General features: G+C 38.7%; 1 protein-coding gene across 1 annotated transcript in view; it reads left to right on the top strand.

Annotated features, from left to right (window-relative positions):
* PIK3CB (phosphatidylinositol-4,5-bisphosphate 3-kinase catalytic subunit beta) overlaps nucleotides 1-14,432 on the top strand; it is a 194,947-nt gene that overhangs the window by 32,578 nt on the left and 147,937 nt on the right. The window contains exon 2 of the mRNA XM_080798202.1: nucleotides 4,425-4,533. The gene's annotated coding sequence lies outside the window, so the exon portion shown is untranslated. The remainder of the gene's footprint in view (nucleotides 1-4,424; nucleotides 4,534-14,432) is intronic.

A 14,432-nucleotide genomic window follows, 5' to 3' on the forward strand; every position in this document is an offset into this window, starting at 1 on the left:
GCCAGCTCTAAAATTATAATATAACTTGCAAGATTGAGGCATAGTATTTTTTTTTGTTTTTGTAGAAAAGTACTCTTACGTGAACAGGGACTAGAGATACAAGGACTAGAGATAGACTCTGTGTAGGGGTTTTTGTTTGTTTATATGCCATTATCAGTGTTTGGATAAGCTTTTGAAATCTTCCCCTGCATCTTTTTAAAGTTTAATGGGTGTTTGTCTAGAATTTTTCCTTTCTTTTCACAATAAAGCAGTGAGAATAGATCTTCATGTGTAAGGTTATTAATAACATTGTTTTTACCCAAAGCTTTAGTAGGAATTTTAAGAGTAAATTTTTTTTATTTAAAGATTTTATTTATTTATTTGAGAGTGTGCACGAGCAGGGGGAAGGGCAGAGGGAGAAGCAGACTACCTCATAGACATCATTTTTTGGCAGTTTTAGGTTCACAGTAAAATTGAGTAGGAGGTTCAAAGAATTCTCTTATATCCCTGCCCCACTGCATGCATTGCCTCCCTGTCAACATCCTGCAGCAGCAAATTGCTGTTATTTTTGAGCTGACTGATTCCCTTTTGGAAAAGTAAGCAGTTTGATATATTTTGGCATCATCTAAAGTCTATTTTATAACATTCTTCTCATTTTATTTTATTTTATTTTAAAAGATTTATTTATTTATTTATTTGACACACAGAGATCACAAGTAGGCAGAGAGAGAAAGAGGAGGAAGCAGGCTCCCCACAAAGTAGAGAGCACATTGTGGGGCTCGATCCCAGAACTCTGGGATCATGACCTGAGCCGAAGGCAGAGGCTTTAACCCACTGAGCCACCCAGGCGCCCCAACATTCTTCTCATTTTGAAAACAGTATTATTGACCTTACTACCCAAAGAAACCAAGACTGTAATTGAATTACTTGCTTCCTAACGATTTTATTTTGAAGATACAAAATGAAAAAGATTTTCAACCTTTATATCAACAGTTCCGCTCTTTTAATTCCTCCTAATTTTATGAAACTTGAAGATTTTCAAGTTTTTTCTCCCTTTTGTACATCTTTATTTTTTATTTATTTATTTTTAAAAAAGATTTTCTTTATTTATTTGAGTGAGAGAGAGCATGAGAGGGAAGAAGATCAGAGGGAGAAGCGGATTCTCTATGGAGCTGGGAGCCCGATGTGGGACTCGATCCTGGGACTCCGGAACCATGACCTAAGCTGAAGGCAGTTGCTTAACCAGCTGATCCACCCAGGCGCCCCTGGAGACAAGTGTGATAGAGGGAATACAAGCAGGAGAAGCGGGAGAGGGAGAAGCAGGCTTCCCACTGAGCAGGGAGCCCGATGTAGGGCTTGATCCCAGAACTCTGGGCAGACACTTAATGACTGAGCCACCTAGGAACCCCTAAATAAAATCTTCAAAAAAATTTCTGACTTGGAGTATTACCGAGAAGATATATATAATTCCAGACTTGGTGTGTAGCACAAGCTCTAGTCCAATTTGAGTAGGCTTGCCTAGAAGTGAATTAAATGATGTGATTAGGATGCTGCTATCAATAGAGGACGTAAGGTCCCTTAAGATTTTATTAGTGAAGAATGGGACATTATGGCTGAGAAGAGAGGGCTTTGAGCTTACTGATCATTGAGAAACACCCACGATTTAGGACTCAAATGAGAAAGCAAAGCCTAAAACTTTGTGAAGACTATAGGATTTTTTTTCAACGAGACAGAAGGGTCCACTAAAAAAAGATTAGTAGTTTTAAAGTTAATGTTCATTCAAAGACACCATAGGGGCATCTGTATGGCTCGGTTGGTTAAATGTCCCAATCTTTTTGTTTTTTTTTTAAGATTTTATTTACTTATTTGACAGAGAGAGAGATCACAAGGAGGCAGAGAGGCAGGCAGAGAGAGAGGGGGAAACAGGCTCCCCGCTGAGCAGAGGGCCCGAAGTGGGGCTCGATCCCAGGACCCTGAGACCACGACCCAAGTTGAAGGCAGAGGCTTAACCCACTGAGCCACCCTGGCACCCTAAATGTCCCAATCTTGATCTCAACTAAGGTCTTGATCTCAGGGTCATGAGTTCAAGCCCCATGTTGGGCTCTACACTGGATATGGAGCCTACTTAAAAAAAAAAGAAAAAAAAATTTAAAAAATTAAAGATACCATCAAGAAAATGAAATGATAAACAAACTTGGAAAAAAATTATTACAAATTGGGAAAAAATAATTATATATACTAAAGAATTAGTGTTCTAATCAGGGCTGCCTTCATGGATGTATAACCTGTGCAGTCACATAGGGCCCCATACTTTTTTTTTTTTTTAAGATTTTAGTTATTTATTTGACAGACAGAGATCACAGGTATCCAGAGAGGCAGGCTCCCTGCTGAACAGAGAGACACAGTGAGAGAGGGAACACAAGCATCAGGAGAGGGAGAGAGAGAAGCAGACTTCCTGCTGAGCAGGGATCCCAGGACCATGAGATCATGACCTGAGCTGAAGGCAGAGGCTTCACCCACTGAGCCACCCAGGCAGCCCCTCTCCCCGTACTTATTTTAACAATTTTTTTTTTAAAGATTTTATTTATTTATTTGACAGACAGAGATCACAAGTAAGCAGAGAGGCAGGCAGAGAGAGAGGAGGAAGCAGGCTCCCAGCTGAGCAGAGAGCCCTATGCGGGGCTCGATCCCAGGACCCTGAGATCATGACCTGAGCCGAAGGCAGAGGCTTAAACACTGAGCCACCCAGGCGCCCCGCCCCGTACTTATTTTAATGTTAAACTATCACTGTCTTAAAATTCTTAATTTTTGAATAATGGCCCTGCTGTTTAACGATTTTATTTATTCATTTGAGAGAGAGTGCATACGACCATGAGTGGGGGGAGAGGCTGTGAGAGAGGGGAGGGACAAGCAGAATCCCCATCCAGCACAGAGCCTGAGCCTGACGTGGGGCTTGATCCCCAAAGTAAGAGGCTTAACCGACTGAGCCACTCAGGTATCCCATGGCCCTGCTTTTTAATTTTGCAGTGGGCCTCCAGGTTATGTAATCAGTCCTGGTCCTGATACATAAAGTCAAGTAAGAAAAACACAACCCAATATAAATGGCCAAAACTATGAACAAAGGAATTCAAGAAGGAACATAGATAATTAATAAATGTATGAAAAGGTCCTCAACCTTATTAAGTAATACAGACTGAAATCATAGTATATTTTCTGTATTGCCACAAATTAAGAAATCTGACTTCACCAGGTAGGTAGTGGAGAGGATTGTGTCATCAGTTTACATATTGCTGGTGAGCTGGTAGAGTGATACAGTTGGAAGACAGTTTGGCATTTTTGGTAAAGTTGGGAATTTGCATGTCCTGTAACCCACCAATTCCACGTCTAGGTTTAAAGCATACCCTAAAGAAATTCTTGTTCATGTGCACCTGGAAAGTTGTATAATAATCTTGATAATAGCAAAAAACTTTAAGCCATCCAAATGCCTGAAAACAGAATGGATAAATACATTTTGGCATATTTACGTAATGAAACACTACAGAGCAATTAAAAAGTAACATGGATAAAGCTTAGAAAAATATTTCAGCGACAAAATTCACATCTCTGAAGACGATCAGCATATGAATTTATCAAGCTGAAAAAGGGAGCCAGGAATACAAACCTAAACAAACCATTATTTAGGAATATACACCTAAGTGACAAAGTTCTGTTTTAAACAGTAATGGAATAATTATTTAGGATAAAGGTTGGGATGAGAGGAGCATGTAGGTAGATGTAATGGTATTAGTATTCTTCTGTGGGATGGTGATTTATAGCATTCATCTTGTTTGCTTGCATACATCTTTCTGTATATTGTGTGTGCTTTAAATATTATATTAAAGAAGGAAAGGGGGATGGGACGCCTGGGTGGCTCAGTTGGTTAAGTGGCTGCCTTCGGCTCAGGTCATGATCCCAGCGTCCTGGGGTTGAGTCCCACATCGGGCTCCTTGCTTGGTGGGGAGCCTGCTTCTCTCTCTGTTTCTGCCTGCCACTCTGTCTGCCTGTGCTCACTCTCTCTGTCTCTCTCTCTGACAAATAAATAAATAAAATCTTTTAAAAAAAAAAAAAAAAGAAGGAAAGGGGGAAAGTGAAATAAGCTATCGATAGTAGCTTATGATGTAGATAGAGGAATAAGTTGAGAAGTAGAAAGAAATAGCATGTTAAAGAAAAGAGGTTTCAAAAAGGTGATCTAAATGAGAGGATTTAGATAGTTGTATAGGATGTCTGCTTAGGTCCCTTCTCGCTCTAATGCTCTACAATTTTATTGTTGTGGTTCATATGTTTTTTATATTTTTCCCCATATTTAAAAATATAGTTATAAGCTATCATGTCATACAAGTAACAACTTTATTTTTAATTTAGCTCATTTAGGTGTTAATACCTTTTATCTTCACCCTTTTTTGTAGTGTATCTTCTAATTTGAAAGTCTTCATGAAAAACTTCAGTTTAAAAAAATAAGTAATGCCATCATCTGATATCTTAAAATAAGACTGAAATGGGGGTTATCATTTTGAGGTAAGTGTCCAATTTGTATCTTTAATTACTTGCCAGTTTTCTGGAAGTTGAAAAATAGAAGGAAAATGTGAATATTGGTTAGAGTCTAATTTTTTTTTTTAAGATTTTATTTTTAGGTAATCTCTACCCCCCAACATGGGGTTTGAACTCATGACCCTGAGATGAATAGTTAAGCTTTTCTGACTGAGCTGGCTAGGCACCCCTAGATTCTAATCTTTTAGTTAATCTCTGTGTTGGAGAGGTAGAAATCCTAGGCCTTCTTCTAAAATAGTCTGATAATTAGGATTATGTTTACCCCATTGTTAACAGCTTCCTGAAGGAGAGAGGAGGGGACAGTATTGTTGAAAGCTGTTTAGAGAGGTTAATTGAAAACTGAAGCTTTTTGGAGCTTTCTCGGATTTGGTAGTTAGGAGGTTATGGTTAGCCCCTTTCAAGACAGTGTTTGTGGCTGAAAATAAGTTTGCAGTAGAAAATAAAGAGTGAAGAGGAGGTGATAAAGTGAATATTTCATCTCTAATTCATTCATTAAATCAATAAGTAGAATGTGCTTAGGATGCAGCAATCATTTTTCCTAAGTACTTGAGTTCTAGTTAATGTGACCATGTATCCTGGTTTAAGACTCTTGTGGATCAATTAATGCCAAATTTTTTCCCCTAGCTTTGAGATATAATTGACAAATACCATTCTGTATTCGCCCAGTTTTTCTTTGTGCTATACTTTTTTTTTCCCCGTGGCTTAGTTTTTATCTTTTTTTTTTTTTAAGATTTTATTTATTTATTTATTTATTTGTCAGATTGAGAGAGAGAGAGAGAGCGAGCGAGCGTGAGAGAATGAGTGCACAAGCGGGGGAGCAGCAGGCAGAGGGAGAAGCAGGTTCCCCCCAGAGCAGGGAGTTGATGTGGGACTCAATCCCAGGATCATGGGATCATGACCCCAGCTGAAGGCAGATGCTTAACCGACTGAGCTACCCAGGCATTCCAGTTTTTATCCTTTTAAATTTTTTATTGTTCTTTACTATTTTATTTATTATTTTTATTTTTTTTTAAAGATTTTTATTTATTTGACAGAGAGAGACACAGCAAGAGAGGGAACACAGGCAGAGAGAGTGGGAGAGGGAGAAGCAGGCTTCCTGCCGAGCAGGGAGCCAGATGTGGGGCTCGATCCCAGGACCCTAGGATTATGACCTGAGCCGAAGGCAGATGCTTAACAACTGAGGCACTGAGGGGCCCCTATTTTTATTTTTTTAAGTAATCTCTATGCCCATCATGGGGCTTGAACTCACAGTCCCAAAATTAAGAGTTGCATATACCTTGCCACCACCCTCCCTTCTACCCACCCCCAGTTTCTTCTATATTTAGGGATCTGTTTCTTTGTTTGCTTGTTTTTAAATTCCACATATAAGTAAAATCATGAGGTATTTGTTTTTGACTTATATCACTTAGAATAATACCCTGTAGGTCCATCCATATTGTCATAAATGGCAAGATTTCACTTTTTTTTATGACTGAGTAATAATTGCATTTTATATATATCACATCTTTATCCATTCATCTGTCAGTGGACACTTAGGCTGCTTCCATATCTTGGCTACTGTAAATAATGCCGCCGTAAACATAGGGGTCCATATATCTTTTTGAAGTAGAGTTTTTGTTTTCTTATTTTTTTTTTAAAGATTATTTATTTATTTGTTTGACAGACAGAAATCAGAAGTAGGCAGAGAGGCAGGCAGAGAGAGAGGAAGAAGCAGACTCCCCGCCGAGCAGAGAACCCGATACAGGGCTCGATCCCAGGACCCTGAGATCATGACCTGAGCTGAAGGCAGAGGCCTTAACCCACTGAGCCACCCAGACGCCCCGAGTTTTTGTTTTCTTTTGGTAAATATCCAGAAGTGAAATTACCTGATTACATGGTATTTCTTTTTAAATTTTCATTTCTTTTTATTTATTTATTTATTTTTGAAGATTTTATTTATTTGAGAGAGAGTGAGGACAGCAGGGTGAGGGGCAGAGTGAGAAGGAAAGCAGATTCCTTCCTGAGCAGGGAGCCCAACGTAGGGCTCCATCCCAGGACCCTGGGATCATGACCCTGAGCTGAAGGCAGCTGCTTAACCAACTGAGCCACCCAGGCACCCTGGTATTTCTGTTTTTAATTTTTTGAGGGACCTCCATGCTGTTTTCAAAAGTGGCTTCACTAATTTACATTCCTACTGACAGTGCACCAGGATTCCCTCTTAACATCCTTACCAGTGTTTGATACTTCTTGTAACTTTCTGATACTAGCTATTCTGACTAGTGTGAAGTGATATTGTGGTTTTGATTTGCATTTCCCTGATCAGTGATGTTGAGTATCTTTTCATGTGTCTGTTGGCTGTGTGTCTGTCTTCTTTGGAAAAATGTCTGTTCAGTGCTTCTGCCCATTTTAAAAATCAGATTGTTTTCTTGGTGTTGACTTGTATAAATTCTTTATGTATTTTGAATATTAACTACTTATCACATATATAGTTTGTAAATATCTTCTCCTATTTAGTAAGTTGCCTTCTCATTTTGTTGATGGTTTCCTTTGCTGTGCAGAAGCTTTTCATCTTGGCATACTGCCACCTTTTTTTTTTTTCCCCCTTTTTCCTGCTTTGGTTTCCCTTGCTTGGTAAGACAAATCCAGAAAAATACTGCCAAGTTTGATATCTAAGAATTTACTGCCTATGTTTTCTTCTAGGGGTTCTATGGTTTCATGTCTCACATTTAGGTCTTTAATCCATTTTGAGTTTATTTTCGTGTAATGTATGGGAAAGTGGCCCAGTTTCATTTTTTTGTATGTGTCTGTGCAGTTTCCCAGCACCATTTATTGTCCTTTCCCCATTGTGTGTTGCCTCCTTTGTTATAGATTAACCATATAAGTATGAATTTATTACTTGGCTTTTTATTTTGTTCATTGATCTGTGTCTTACTTTTGTGCCAGTACCATGCTGTTTTGATTACTATAGCTTTGTATTGTAATTTGAAATCTGGAATTGTGATACTTCAGTTTTTGTTTTTTCTCAAGGTTGCTTTGGTTGTTTGGGGTCTTTTGTAGTTCCATACTAATGTTAGGATTATTTGTTCTAGTTCAGTGAAAAATACTGTTGGTATTTTGATAGGGCTTACGTTGAATCTGTAGATTGCTGTGGGTAGCATGGACATCTTAACAGTGTTCATTCTTCCAGTCTGTAAACATGGTATATCTTTCCATTTATTTTTGTTGTCTTCAATTTCTTTCTTTATTTTTAAAGGCTTTTTTTTTTTTTTTTAACTTTTTTTAAAGTGGAGCAGGGAGTCCAACGCAGGGCTTGAACTCATGCCCCTGAGATAAAGACCCGAGCTGAGATCAAGAGTTGGATGCTTAACTGACTGAGCTACCCACATATCCTGTCTTCAGTTTCTTTCATCAGTGTCTTATAGTTTTCAGATTATAGGTCTTTTATAAATTTATTTCTAGGTATTTTATTCTTTTATACACTTGTAAATGGGATTGTTTTCTTTCTTTTTTTTTTTTTTAAAGATTTTATTTATTTATTTGGCAGACAGAGATCACAAGTAGGCAGAGAGATAGGAGGAAGCAGACTCCCTGAGCAGAGAGCCCCATGCGGGGCTCAATCCTAGGACCCTGAGATTATGACCCGAGCCAAAGGCAGAGGCTTTAACCCACTGAGCCACCCAGACGCCCCTGGGATTGTTTTCTTAATATCTCTTTGTTAGTTCATTATTGCATATAGAAATGCAAGAGATTTCTGTATAGTAGTTTTGTGCCCTCAAATTTACTCAATTAATTTTTTAATTGCAATCTTTAGGGTTTTTTTTTTTAATTTTCTATATATTGTACCTTGTCATTTGCAAGTAGTGACAGTTTTACTTTTTCCTACCAATTTGGATGCCTTTTATTTATTTTTGTCTCATTGGTGGACATCCTTATTTTACTCCTGATCTTAGAAGAAAAACTTTCAGCTTTTCACCATTGAGTGTGATGTTAGCTTTGAGTTTGTCATATGTGGTTTTTATTATGTTGAGATGTGTTTCCTCTAAATTTGCTTTGTTGAGAGTTTTTACCAGGAACAGATGTGGAATTTTGTCAAATGCTTTTTCTATATCTATTGAAATAATCATACGATTTTTATCCTTCATTTTGTTAATGTGGTACATAACATTGATTGATTTGCAAATATTGAACCACTCTTGCATCTCTGGATGTCCAACTGTTTTCTTTAAGATTTCTTTTTTTTAAAGTAATCTCGACACTCAAAGTGGGGCTCAAGTTCACACCCCCGTTCAGGAGTCACATGCTCCACTGACTGAGCCAGCTAGGTGCCCTGGGATGTTCACTTATTTTTAATTCCCTCTTTTGTCTTTAAGTCTTTTGGTTTAGATGACAAATTACATGGCTCATCCAGTGATTAATACATGGATGATAAGTATAGTTAACAGGGACAGACATTACCTGCCTGGGTTTATTTTGCTAGGTATATTGGGTTTTGTCTTACAGGCAAGTTAAGTGCTTAACGAATACTCATGAAATGAATTGGCTAATTACAGCTGTGATCAGGGCTGCAGAAGTGAAATAATGACTACCTGCTTGAGTTAATTTGACAACGGAGATTTGAGAAATAGATTTGGCAGAGAATATGGAAGAAAGGAGTCATATAGACGAATCCAAGATTTTGAGGTCTGATAGATTTTAGTATGATGATACTATGAACAGAAGAAGTAAGGAAACTATGAGGAAAGACTGGTACTAATGATCTAGTGGGTGGAACTGTAACATGATGAATTTGTTAGACACATTTTTAAAATTATAGGTGGAAATGTTAGAATATCTCCTTAATTGTGGGAATATAAGACTGGAAATTAGAAAAAGATACTTTAGGACCTAACCTGGATATAATAGATTTTGGAGTAATCCACACATAAAGTATCAGTTGTGAAAGTAGGTAACATTTCCAGGGTGCTAGCTGAAAGAAAAATGTTAAGTGCTGGACTTTAGGAAATGCCTTTAGTAAATGAGTGGATGTTGTTAAAAAGATTCAATAAAGGAAAAATAAGAAGAAAAGTATTAAGGAGACCAGAATCATGTGGTTTCTTTCTTTGAAGCATAGGAAAGAATTTCAGAGGGAGGCTCCTTAGGGGGATGAGATGCTGTAGAAAGATTAAGGATTTTAATACCCTGGAAAGCATCACTGAATTTAACTATTAAGAAATTATTGAGGGGCACCCAGGTGGCTTAGTCAGTTGAGTGACCAACTTTTTAATTTCAGCTCATGTCATGATCTCAGGGTTGTGAGATTGAGCCCCTCTTCGGGCTCTGTGTTAGGTGTGGTTAAGATTCTCTGCTTAAGATTCTCTCTCCCTGTCTCTCTGCCCTTCTCCGCTTTCTGTCTCTTAAAAAGAAAAGGTTATTGATAACTGAGAGAATAAATTAAGTAGACCAGGATGAATTGTAAGAGGTTAAGTAAATGGTTTTACAAACTACACAGCATAAAGAATAAAGTAGAATGTTTTTCAAGAAGTTTGTATGGTTGTGGGGACTTAGCCACATAGATATTTTTGTATTAACACATAGTATATTTTTGGTAAAGGGGAGTGATCCATTGGTAGTTTAAATATTAGAGTGATTAATTGCCAGGAGGAGATAGATAGGTTTGAGATTAAGGACGTGGGTAAAGGACGTAATTCTTACAGAAAAGTAGCAACATTTTTGCTTAGAAACCAGAGGAATAGAAGAAAATAAATCAAGGAATTTTTAGGCAAAGAGGAAGAAAACTGTATAATTCCTTACCTTACTTTTTTAATAAGGTAAGGATTGAGGTTATCTGCTAGGCATATAGTTAATTAGCAGTGGTGTTGGGATCCTGGGAGAAGAAAATATTTAGGGAAAATTTTATAATCATCAAATTCACTGAATATTTGTTAAACATGTGCTTTGTGCCAGGTATTTGTATAGATAAGATCTGTTCTCATGGAGCCAGTTATTAATACGAACCAGAAAAATACCAAATTGTAATGTGATAATGAAGAGAATTTTAAAACAAGCCTCTTGGTAAAGTGACTGGGTGATTACTTCTTTTAATTAATTAGTTAATTATTTTTGAAGATTTTGTTTATTTATTTGGCACACACACAGAGAGAATGTGTGCACAGGCAGGGGGAGTGGCAGGCAGAGGGAGAAGGAGAGGGAGAGCAGGCTTCCTGCCGAGCAGGGAGCCCATTTTGGGGCTTGATCAGGGGACACTGGGATCATGACCTGAACCAAAGGTAGACACTTAACTGACTGAGCCATCCACACACACCCTTTCTTTCTTTCTTTCTTTCTTTCTGTAAAGATTTTATTTATTAGAGCATGAGCAGGGTAAGGGACAGAGGGAGAAGGAAAAGCAGACTCCACTGAGCAGGAATCCTGATGTGGGGCTCGATTTCAGGACCCTGAGACCATGACCTGAGCTGAAGGGAGATGCTTAACTGACTGAGCCACCCAGGCACTTCTGGGTGGTTACTTCTGAGGAGGTGACATTAGGATAAGGTGTGAAAGACAAAAATTCAGTCACTTGAAAATTAAGCTAACGTAAGAATCTCAAAGTGGAAATAAGCTTATTGTGTTGGAGGATCAGAAAAAAGTCGCATACTCTAGAACAGAATGGAAGAGGACTATAGTATCATGAGATGAAGTTGAAGAAGTAGGTAGCACTGGGCCGTGTTGGTCCCCATGGTTGTGGTAAGGAGTCTAGATTCAAGGAAGTTTTTTAAGGAAGGTTTTAAGCAGAAAAATGTCTTGGTATATTACATGTTTTAATGATTTCTCTGGCTACTTTATTAAAGATGGGTTATAGTAATAGAGGGGGAGCAGAAAGGTCAGATAACTGGCTGTTGGCCAGAATTGACCAGGCCAGAGATGATGGTGGAGAAACTTGATGTGATCACTAGGATAGAACAGAAAGGATTGCTGAGCAGTCAGTAAAGGCCCATTTTAAGATAAGCTAGCATAACCTGGCAGGTAGTGTGAATTTAGCTTGTCTGGATAGAAATGAGAAATTTGACATTGGTGGTTGAAAGAATTATCTATAGGATTCAGGCTTGGTAAAAGGGAGTATATTAAGGGACTGGGGGCCATGATTGAGTCAGTATATATTTTTGAATATCTAGTATATCAAGAACTGTGCTAGCTGGTAAGGTTACAACAGTGAACAAAAACAGACGTCCCTTTCTCATGGAATGGATATTCTCATGAGGATGGGGAAGATAATAAGTTAATATATACTGTGTTGGGTGGTGATGACTTATTAAGAAAAGTATATTAGGGAAATATATTAGAGAAAAGTAGATATTGATGGGGATATTGATAGGATAGATTTACTACTTCATAAGGGGTAGTTAGGGAAGACCTCTCTGATTAGGTGACATTTTAGCTGACAGATCTAAAGAAAGTAAAGAAACAGGTCAGGCAGATATTTGGATTAGGGGTTGGGGAGAGTTTCAGGCTGAAGTCACCTAAATACAAAGGCTCTGAGACTGGACCGTGCTTGATGTATTCTGGGAGCAGTAAGAGGGCCAGTATGACCTGAATGGGGTCAGTGAGGGAGGAGGTAGTGGAAGCTGACATTGTGAAGGTAAAGGAGGCTTGCTTGAGTCGAGTTGTAGACCAGTGTTCACCCTTTGCATTTTCTTTTGAGTGGTGATGGGTCTGTAGATCTAGAGGTAAGGATGTGGGAGGAGTGAAAGACAAAGCTATAGCTGAGTGGTGTAACTTGTAGCTAGTGAACAGTGAGGCCAGATGTTTGGAGTATCTCAAAGTGCTGGTAATAGAAGGGGGTGCACAATAAAACATTTTTTAGTATAAAAGGGATGTGTAGCCATCACTACTATCTATCTCCAGAACTTTTTCATCATCCCAAACTGAAACTTTACAGTAAACAGTAACTCCCCATTGCTCTCTCACTCTAATAATCTCTGTTAACCATTGTACTACTTTCTATCTCTATGAATTGCCTCTACTAGATAGCTTATGTAAGTGGAATCAAACAGTATTTGTCTTTTTGTGGCTGGTTTATTTCACATACCATAATGTCCTCAAGGTTCATCCACGGTGTAGCATGTGTCACTGTATCCTTTTTAAAGGCTGGATAATAGTTCATTGTATGTATATACCACATTTTGTTTATCCAAATTTTATTTTTTTTGACCTTTGGTTATTGGTAGTAATATTACTTGCACTTGAGTGTACAGATATCTGGGTGAGTCCCTGCTTTTAATGCTTTTTTAATTTATAATTTAAAAATTTTTATTTTTTCAGGATTTTTTTCTTTATTTGACAGAGTGAGAGATAGCAAGAGAGGGAACTCAAGCAGGGGTGGTGGGAGAGGGAGAAGCAGGCTTCCCACTGAGCAGGGAGCCTGATGCGGGGTCGATCCCAGGACCCTGGGATCATGACCTGAGCCAAAGGCAGATGCTTAATGACTGAGCCACCCAGGCGCCGTTGTGCTTTTTTTAATTTTTTAAAGATTTATTTATCTTTTTTTTTTTTAAGATTTTATTTATTTATTTGTCAGAGAGAGTGACCACAGGCAGACAGAGAGGCAGGCAGAGGCAGAGAGAGAAGCAGGCTCCCTGCTGAGCAAGGAGCCCGATGTGGGACTCGATCCCAGGACGCTGGGATCATGACCTGAGCGGAAGGCAGCCGCTTAACCAACTGAGCCACCCAGGCGTCCCAGGATTTATTTATCTTTGAGCGAGTGGAGTACGAGGGGCAAAGGGAGTGGGAGAGGGAGAGAGAGACAAGTAGATTTCCTGCTAAGCCCAGAGCCTGATGTCAGGCTTGATCTCCTGACCTTGAGATCACGACCCAAGCCGAAATCAGGAGTCACATGTGTAACTGATTGAGCCACCCAGGTGCCCCCTGCTTTTAATTCTTTTGGGTAGTGGAATTTTTGGATGATAATGGTAAGTCTGTGTTGAAATTTTTGAGGAACTGCCATATTCTCCCACAGTGGTTGCACCATTTTACCTTACCACCACTAATATACAAGGGTTACAATTTGTAGTTTACTTTTGGTTTTGAGTAGTGGAATGTTTCAATTATGCGTATTTTCTTAGAGGAGTGTATATCATAGATTGTTTTTAATAGTTATAGAAGTAACACAAATCCTTATGCTCTGCTATAGGATCAGAACTGGATAAGGAAAGTTGTGTTCTAGTTAAATTTTAGTGAGAGCCTCACAAGAATTAAAGTTCTGGAGGCTTAAAAAGAATATGTTGCCAGAAACTGATGGATACTGCGTCTGTGTAACTTGGCTGTGATATCTAATATACTAGGACCTTGTGTTTTGATTAGTAGGCAGGAATAACTATAATTTCCCAGGGTAGGACAAGATGATTAAATGATCTAGAATGACTCCCCCCTGCCCCCCTGCAAAGAGTATACTTGTTAACTTCTGAGATTGGAAATTTTATAAGGAGGTTGGGAAATTTTCATCTTGCTGTTGACTAACACATTGTCTGTGTAACAGTTCAGGAAAGATATTGTCTGTTTATTTATTTATTAAAGATTTTACTTATTTATTTGAGAGAAAGAGAATGAGAGAGAGAGAACATGAGACGGGTGAGGGTCAGAGGGAGAAGAAGACTCCCTGTTGAGTAGGGAGCCTGATGCAAGCGAGTCTTGATCCTGGGACTCCAGAATCGTGACCTGAGCCGAAGGCAGTCGTTTAACCAACTGAGCCACCCAGGCACCCCAAGATACTGTGTTTATTTTTTTATTTTTATTTTTTTAGATTTTATTTATTTGACAGAGAGAGAGATCACATGTAGGCAGAGAGGCAGGCAGAGAGGCAGGCAGAGAGAGCGGGGGGAAGCAGGCTCCCCGCCAAGCAGAGAGCCTGATGC

Source organism: Martes martes (assembly GCF_963455335.1).
Source record: "Martes martes genome assembly, chromosome: 1".
Classification (NCBI taxonomy): Eukaryota; Metazoa; Chordata; class Mammalia; order Carnivora; family Mustelidae; genus Martes; species Martes martes.